The following is a 9,247-nucleotide window of genomic DNA, read 5'->3' as shown; positions in this document are numbered from 1 at the left end:
CCTCCTGATTGGCAGGCGATGTTTTGCGAACTTGTAAGCGTTTTAGAGCCGCGCGTGCGCAGTACTAAATGGAGCAGCGGGCACGGCGCTGCGGCTAACCCGTCGAAGAATTCTCCTTCAGTGGCTTTTCTACGGTTAAACGAGCGAGTGGGAGCCCCGGAGAGCGCGCTCCTCAGTGGGTCGTCTTGTCAGCTCGTCCTTCCCTCCCCTCCGTGATGTGGCTCCGCCCCCCTTGTGTCCGCCATCTTGCGGCCGGTGACTGAGGCGATCTCAGCCCTCTGACAGAAGAACGGAGAAGCGGAGAGGAGAAGCGGGCGCCGCACTCTGCACTGCCGGCCTCACCGGACACTGAGCGCTGAAGGCGGACCCGGGTGAGGGGGCTCGGAGCCCGAGGACAAAACTTCCTCCATTGGCCGTACGTGTCTTGTTCTCTTCATGGCTGCGGGTTATGGGGGGGTCTGTGTGCCCCCAATTCACTGGGGGGAGGGGAGGCCTGACCTCACCATGAGGGGTCAGAGGTCACCTGGAGTCTCCCCCCACATCGGATCCATAGTCCCCTCTGTCCTCCAATCATGTGCCCATCCTAGAAGTAAACAGGGAATTCTTCTTCTCAGGATTGGACAATAGACGGGAATATTCGTCCAATGTATTCTGTGACCAATAATAAAGCCGTATTCTCCCCCCAGAGGTTCCAGTCCAGGGGGGGCAATCCTCTTATTTCTCTCATACGTAGAAAAATTGTTTGTTTTTTTTCGCTAGAAATTTACTTGGCACCTCCCCCCCCCAACAAACATTATATATGTTTTGAGGCAGAGGCCCTGCAGAATAAAATGGTGGCTGTTGCCTATTTACCGTCACACAAAACTTGTGCTTGCAGGTTTGGCAAATGCATTTTTTTTTTAGAAAAGTACACTTTTAATGAGTTTTGACCACTCTGTAAGGTTTACCCCCCTTTCATGACCAGGCCATTTTTTGCGATACGGCACTGTTTTATTTGAACTGACAAGGTCTATATGTAGTTAAAGTGATTGTAAAGGTCATGTGTGTGTGTGTGTGTGTGTATATGTATGTATGTATATGTATATGTATATGTATATATATATATATATATATATATATATATATATATATATAAATTTTTTTTTTTAATAACCTATCATACTTATCTCCGCTGTGCAGCTCGTTTTGCACACAGTGGCCCTGAACCTGCTCTTCTGGAGCCCCCCGGTGGCTCTCGTGGCTCCTCCCCGCATCTGTTAACCCCCTGGGAGAAGCGCTTCCCCAAAGGGGGTTGTCTTGCGGGCGCGCACCCGAGTCCAACATTCGGCGTCCATAGAAGCCGTATGCAGGGCTAGGCCCTGGCGCTCGGGAGCCAATGGCTGCACTGCTATCAATCTATGCAATCAAGAGCCGAGAACCCTGGGCAGAGAGACAGCGCGTCCCCGCCGGGTCAAGTTCGAGGGTTCAGGTAAGTAAAATGGGGCGATCACTGACAGGTGTTTTTCACCTTAATGCATAGGATGCATTAGGTGAAAAAACGCATACCTTTACAACCCCTTTAAGGGATCAACTCCAGAATTTAATCATTACGGCACCAATGTCCCCATAAAAGGTATAGAAAATGCAGAGTAGTGGGGATGGGACTTTATAGGTGCAATTAGTACAAAGACATACCAAATTGAATAAAACCACAATTTATTAAAGTTACAAGGGTACATAAAAACAATATTATACAATACGTGAACAGCTTTATTGTCATTCAGGATGTGTTATTTTAGCTCCTATAGTTGTTCCCACATCTTAATCCTACATGTTTCGTCGTATGGTTTCGTCAGGGCAAATGTAGTTTTGTGACTTCTATATGAATGAAAAGAAAGCGAATTACAAACAATACATGTAATGTTGTATCAGTGAATACCAACACTATACATAATGTATACAATACATTTTATACATGAATGCATCTTATCCATTGGCAAAAGTTCCCTTAATGGAGTCATACCTAAATGATAGAAAGTAAAATCCACTTTAACCACTTCAGCCCCGGAAGGATTTGCCCCCTTAATGACCAGATCATTTTTTGCGATACGGCACTGCATCGCTTTAATTGACAATTGTGTGGTCGTGCAACGCTGTGCCCAAACAAAATTGCTGTCTTTTTTTTTTTTTATTTTTTTGCCCCCACAAATAGAGATTTCTTTTGATGGTATTTGATCACCTCTGCGGTTTTTATTTTTTGTGCTATAAACAAAAGAAAAGAGACTGTTTTGAAAAAAGAAACAATTTTTTTTTTTTTTTTTTTACTTTCTGCTTTAATAGCCGAAAAAATATAAACAAATTTATTCAAATATATATCTATATATATATATATATATATATATATATATATATATAATTCTCCATAATTTTTGGTAAAAAAAATCGCAATAAGCGTATATTGATTGGTTTGTGCAAAAGTTATCATGTCTACAAACTACAGGATCGATTTAGGAACTTTTTTTTATTTTTTTGTTTTTACTGGTAATGGCCGCAATCTGCAATTTGTAGCAGGACTGCGACATTGCGGCAGACAAATCTGACCCCAAATTACACTTTTTGGGGACCAGTGACATTATTACATTGATCAGTGCTATAAAAATGTATTGACCATTCAGCCTCTTCTCCTTGCTGCGATCATGGGTCACCTGCGGATATAGAGTCCGCGGGCACGCTCCCGCAGACTCTATGCAGGCGCGCCCGCTATCCTGCTTTTATGGACTGACGTACAGGTGAGCCATTCTGCCGGTTGGCAAGTGGTTAACTGACAATGACACAGACGTGCAACGTTGTACCCAAATAACATTTATATCCCCTTTTTTTTCCCACAAATAGAGCTTTCTTTTGGTTGTATTTGATCACCAGTGCGTTTTATTTTTTGTGCTATAAACAAAAAAACAAAAAAAAAAAAAAAAAGACAGACCATTTTGAAAAAAAAACCCAATATTTTTTACTTTCTGCTATAAAACGTATCCAGTTAAAAAAAAAAAATGGTAAAAATCGAATTTCTTCATCAATTTAGGCCAATATGTATTCTGTGATATATTTTTGGTAAAAAAAAAAACAAAAAAAAAAACCCCAATAAGTGTATAGCGTCTACAAACTATGGTGTATAGATGTGTGTGTGTATGTTTGTGTATGTTTGTGTATGTGTGTGTGTGTGTATATATATATATATATATATATATATATATATATATATATATATATATATATATATATATATATATATATATATATATATATATATATATATATATATATATATATATATATATATATTTAGAACTTCTTTTTTTTTTTTTTATACTAGTAATGGAGGCTGTCAGCGACTGCGATATTGTGGCGGAACAATTTGACACTGAGATTTTGTTGGAACCAGTGACACTAAGCCCTCATGCACACAGGCTGTTAAAAAAACGTTATGAAAACGCCAGTATCTTTGCAGTGTTTTTTTAAACTTTTTTCAGCGTTTTTGCAATAGCGTTTTTTAGCGTTTTTGAGCGTTTTTTTTTTTTTTTTTTTTTCAATGGATCAAAAACGCTAAAAAACGTTGGTGAATGACGTTTTTGAGCGTTTTTCAGCGTTTTTCAGCGTTAGAGCGTTTTTACAGCTGAAAAACGTCTCTCAGAACCCACTGGTCCTGGGTTTTTTTTACAGCTTAAAAACGCCTATGCCACTTGTAGCTCAAAAACGCCTAGGTGGGCATGAAGCCATAGACTAACATAGACAGGCCTTTTTTAAGCTGCAAAAAAAGCTCAAAAAAGCAGCTGTAAAAATGTCCGTGTGCATGAGGACTTATACTGTACTAATAACACTGGCTAAGAAGGGGTTACTCACCTAGGACAATCAAAGGTTTAAATGTGTGCCTAATGTGTTTTTGTGTATATAGTGAGGTGCTTTTTAAGAGATGTGCTGGCTTTTATTCCCTGGGGAAACAAAATCCAGCACTTCCCCACTGACAGGATGGAGCTCTGCCTTGTTTACATAGGCAGAACTCTGCCCAGTTTGTCTCTTTGGCAATCAGCGGGTGCCAATGGACATCCATTGGCCGGCACCCACTGATCGGCTTCTGACTAATCGCAGCACAAGCGGTACGCCAGCGCCCCCTACCCGAAAGTGCAGAATCACGTTTGTGTGTGTGTAAATGTAAAAAAAAAAAAATATATATGTATATATATTCTGCACAGAACAGCCACCATGTAGCAGTAAATGTGCGGTCAATAAGTGGTTAAAGTGACACTAAACCCACATCATAAGAAAAAACTATCAATAAATGGTGTATTACATGCTGTTCATCTGTTCATACTCACGAAGTCACTGAGATTTGTTTTCTGTGTTCTGTGTTGTTTTTTTTTACATGTAGATTATTGGAGGCTTTACCTCCCTCTTATTCTAAGATGCAGGCTGGAGGGATGTGACAACTTTGATTGGCAGAAATCCTCCCACAACAAGTCATTGCCAAAAAATGCTAAAGATTTAAAATATATGTTTGCATGATGATTTAAGCAGTTTATTGATATATATATTTATTATTATTATTTTTTTTTACTCTGTATTCCAAAGGCTGTCTTTGTTTTGAACATGTGACCATCAGCAGAGGACTAGAAGATCCTCATGCTCATGTTTCCCTGCAGACAGGCTGCAAAAGATTTGGGTCATGTGACAGTTGTATATCGATTAGGAAAAGAGTACTTAGATGTTTATTTTTATTAAAATAAATTTAGGTCAAAATGTATTCTGCTACATTTCTTTGAAATTAACCTGAATCAGTGTTTATTATTTAATCTGTAGAAAAGTTAGAGTCCACAAACTATGGTGTATATCTAAAAATTGATCAATCCTCATGTACTGACACCTCATTTCTTGAGGCCCAAAGATGACAGGACAGTACAAACATCCCCCAAATTACCCCTTTTTGGAAAGTTGACAGTGCTAGTAAGAGGCGTGGTGGATTTTTTGAAGTTGTAAATTTTTCTTTCTTTCAGGACAGCACCTGGAGAAGAGCGCAGCTCCACCCATTTCCTAGGAAACACTGCAGTCATTTCTTTAAAGCCTGGGCACTTCCACCATGGCCTCAGTTGTAGTGTTTCCTCCAGCCATGGTGGAAGCGCTGCAGGACCAGGGGTGTGCTGCGCTCTCTCCAAGTGAGGGGTGGGAGGCATACCTGGTGTTTTTGTCTTGTTTCTGCTTGTTGGTCAGCTCAACACCCCCAGCCACCCCCCCCCCCCTGCGGATGGGGGGTGTTCAAGTGCCTTTCCCTTTATCGAATCCAGCTAGGGCAGAGGCTGGCGAAGGGTCACGCGCAGATAGATCGGGGGGGGCGCGGGCGGAGTGCGGGGCTGCACTAGGCAGTGCGGCGTCTGGCTTCCAGCCTGCATCCTCTTCCGGGTCCCGAGTGGCGGGTGACGTCGCTGCCGGACGGGGCGGGACTTCCGTTGTTGTGCGGCGGCTTCCAGTTCCGGCTGTTGGAGCGCAATAGGGGGCGGCGGCATCGTTGGGTGCATTTCTGGTCCTCGCAGCGGCAAAAGGACCGCAAAAATTTAAAATAAAAGACTGACGGACGATGGCTGGAACCCTGGGAGTGATGGGGCCAGAGGAATCGGCGTGAGCAGGATCCACAAGCACCTGCCAGACCCAGGTAGGAGAGGCAGTGGCCTCTGTTAGTTAACCTGCCCCCCCCCCCCCCCAGCCTTCCTCACACTCCTCAGATGACTTCTCTGAGTAGTGTGGGTTAACCTGCCCCCCCCCCCCCCCCCCCCAAGAAAAGATGTGCTTCATGTAAAGCTTCCCTTAGGGAGTCTTGGACCAAGCCTTTGTGTAGGTCTTGCATAGCGGTTTTGGTCATAGAGGAGACTTCCACTAAAGCACCCTCTGCCCAACCTAGTGAGATGCTCACTCCATTGTGGAAAAAGTTGGAAGACTCTTTTCAGTCCTTCCGCTCCTATCTGGACAAACGTCCGATGGCACCATAAACAGAGGGTTCTCCACCATGTCCTCACACATCCTCTGTAGCTCGCAGAGTGGTTAGCGAGTCGGAGGAGAAAAATGGGTCTTCGTGTTCAGAGGAGGGGGAAGGCGAGGTATCCTTCTCCCGTTACAGGTTGTTTTTGGAAGAGGTAGAGGACCTCTTAAAGACCATACACACGACCCAAAATATCGAGGATAAGTGGAGGTCCACCCTGAAAAAAAAATGCACCAAAAAATACCTAAAAACACAGAGGAAAAGAGAAAAAAAATTTTTTTTACTTACGTGAAATGGCTGTTGCTAGGCAGTCTTCCTAATCTGCCTTTTCCTACACCGCGGTGATCTTCAGTCTTCTGCTCCCCATGTTGTCTTCTGGGGAATGGGGCGCGGTGTGTTATGGGAACTGTGTGTGTCCCATTCACAAAGCGTCGCGCCGCTCGGGCATGCGCAGTAGTTAACTGGCAGTGAAGCCGCAAGGCTCCACTGCCTGTTTCCCTTACCCAGGATGGCGGTGCCGGGACCCGAGAGCCGAGGGACGGGTCGGCCTCAGGCGGCCGACATCGCGGGCACCCAGGACAGGTAAGTACAGTGTTTGTAGCTGCTGACTTTTAATTTTTTTTTTTTTAAGATGGAATCCCGCTTTAACACCAACTTAGCTTTTGAGGTCATGGGGGTCTTGAAGGACACTATGGACAAGAGGGCTGATTCTTTGTTAAAAAAGGCTTGGGATTCTATGCTATCTAATCTCAAGCCAGCAATGGCATCCACAGTGGTAGCCAGGAATTTAGAACACTGGAACAACTAAAAGGCCATATTGAGGCAGGGACCTCTCACAAAGATTTGCTGGATACTCTGCCAGTCCTACGAAAGGCAGTAGGTTACATGGCAGATGCCTCGGCTGAGTCAGTGAGGATATCCGCAAGATCTTCTTCAGCTTTGATTAATTCAGCAAGATGAGCTTTGTGGGTAAAAACCTGGCTGGGCGATTCAGCATCCAAATTGAAGTTGTGTGGCCTACCCTTTGAAGGGGATCTGGTTTTTGGCCCTGACCTTGAGGCAGTCCTGGACAGTACAGCGCATAAGAAAAAAGCCTTTCCAGCCAAAAAGAAAGTCGCACCACAAACTAAGAAATTTTCGTCCTTTTCAGCAGACCCGGGACACAAAGGAAATGGGACAGAAAAAACCGTGGTGGTCCCAAAGGGGTCGGGGGGAAGGGGCGACATCACGCCTGTTTGTCCTCAAAGTTATCTGAGGGCTACGCGCTGGAATTCTCAGAGAACCCATCATCTTGGTTCTATGTGATGCAGGCCTCCAAAGATCAAGAAAAATCTATGGCGATGACAGCACCCTTGCAGGTGTTAGGTAATCATCCCAGTGCCCAGGGAAGAGGAAGGACTAGGGTGCTATTCACATGTTTTTCTAGTGAAAAAAACAGTCGGCAAAGTTCAGGTTTATACTGAATTTAAAGATCTTGAACAGGTCCATCCGATACAAAAATTTCTGTATGGACACAAAATATTCAGTGAGAAAACTTCTTCCCCCTGGGGTGTTTTCTAGCCTCTATAGATCTGAGACGTGTATTTACACATACCCATAGCTCCAGCGTCGCAGAGGTATCTGCGTTTGGTGATCAGAGCAGGGGGGATAGTGTCACACTGTCTGTTCAGGGCCCTCCCATTTGGTCTCTCCTCTTCTCCAAGGATCTTCACGAAGATTATGGCAGAAGTGTTGGTACTGCTTAGGCTGGAGGGAGTCTCGGTGGTACCTTATCAGGACGACCTCCTTTTATTTGCCTACGCAAAGGACCTGCTGAACAAGGATTTGAGAAGGGTGCAGAGCCATTTTAGAAAATTTGGGCTGAATTTGGAGCAAGGAAAAATCTAACCTAATTCCCTCTGAGGATCATTTTCCTGGGGTATACCATCGACTTAGTACAGGAAAGGATTTTACCCCCAGAGGAACAAATGATAAAGGTACAGGCCGCAGTAAGGAAAGTACAGACAAATTTATCTGTTACAGTTTGGGCAGCCATGTCCACGCTGGGCTTCTCACAGCCTCAATCCTAGCTGTTAAGTTGGCCCGCCTCCATTCGAGATTCCTCCAGCAGGTGATTCTACAGAATTGGGCATATGGAGAGTCTCTTGAGAAACCAGGATTCTCTCTCCAGTCAAGAGTAAGTTGTGGTGGTGGAGGAAGCAAGCGAATTTGAACAAGGGTCTGTTCTGGACCTTTCCCCAAGCAAAAGCTTTAACAGATGCAAGCTCCTGTGGGTGGGGGGCACATCTGCACAATAGGATGGCCCAAGGGTCCTACAGTGGAGGAATCCATAAGGTCCTCCAACTGGAGGGAACTGAGGGCCATTGCTCTGGGGCTGTGGGCCTTCAAAAAAGATTATCAGGGACCAAGATATCCAGGTGTTGTCAGACAACGCTACGGAGGAGGCATACATCTCAAGGCAAGGGGGCACAAGAAGCAAGTGTTTTCTAACCTTGGCCTTACAGATTATGACTTGGGCGGAGGACAACTTGGCATCCTTAACAGCAATACACCTGAAGGGCAGCCTAAACCAGATGGCAGATTTCTTAAACAGAAGAAGGGTGCTAGAATCATAATGGAGTCTAAATACAGAGATTTTTCAGAGGATAGTAGGCAGATGGGGTGTTCCCCAGGTAGACCTGTTTGCATCCCAAGCAAATGCAAAAGTTCCTGTCTACTTTTCTCTGAACAGGCGGGACCAAGCAGCCGGTCTGGACACATTAGCTCAGCGCTGGACCTCATCAGTGCCACCTATCGGTGCCCATAAGTGCGGCATATTCTTGCCTCATCAGTGCCACCTAATCAGCGCCCATAAGTGCTGCCTCATCAGCGCCCATCAGTGAAGGAGAAAAATTACTTATTTACAAAATTTACTGACCAAAAGTTTTGAAAAAAAAAAGTTTTTCTTCGTTTCGGTCTTCTATTTTTTCCTAAAAAAAAAAAAAAAAATAAAAAAACCCCCCCAAAAAAACAATGATTTAAATGCCACCAAAAGAAAGCTCTATTTGTGTGAATAAAATTATAAAAATGTCACATGGTAAAAGTGTAGCGTGACCGCATAATTTGTCATTCAAAGTGTGACAGCGCTGAAAGCTGAAAAATGGCCTGGGCAGGAAGGGCCCATGTAAAAAATTACATGAAAACGTTCCTAAAAATTTTGAGGGGAAAAAAAAAAAAAAAAAAAATTGAACTTGCCAGAAATGGCTG

At 44.0% G+C, this 9,247-nt stretch overlaps 1 protein-coding gene across 4 annotated transcripts in view; it reads left to right on the top strand.

Moving 5' to 3' along the window:
• Positions 1-58: 58 nt before the first annotated feature.
• Positions 59-9,247, top strand: part of PPP6R2 (protein phosphatase 6 regulatory subunit 2) — a 186,799-nt gene continuing 177,610 nt past the window's right edge. For all 4 annotated transcript variants that reach the window (XM_073619278.1, XM_073619280.1, XM_073619279.1 and 1 more), the window contains exon 1: positions 59-415. The gene's annotated coding sequence lies outside the window, so the exon portion shown is untranslated. The remainder of the gene's footprint in view (positions 416-9,247) is intronic.

The sequence above is a fragment of the Aquarana catesbeiana genome, linkage group LG03 (genome assembly GCF_042186555.1).
Source record: "Aquarana catesbeiana isolate 2022-GZ linkage group LG03, ASM4218655v1, whole genome shotgun sequence".
NCBI classification, from domain to species: Eukaryota; Metazoa; Chordata; class Amphibia; order Anura; family Ranidae; genus Aquarana; species Aquarana catesbeiana.
The sequence above is the reverse complement of the archived record's forward strand: the minus strand, read 5'-3'. Positions and strand labels throughout refer to the sequence as shown.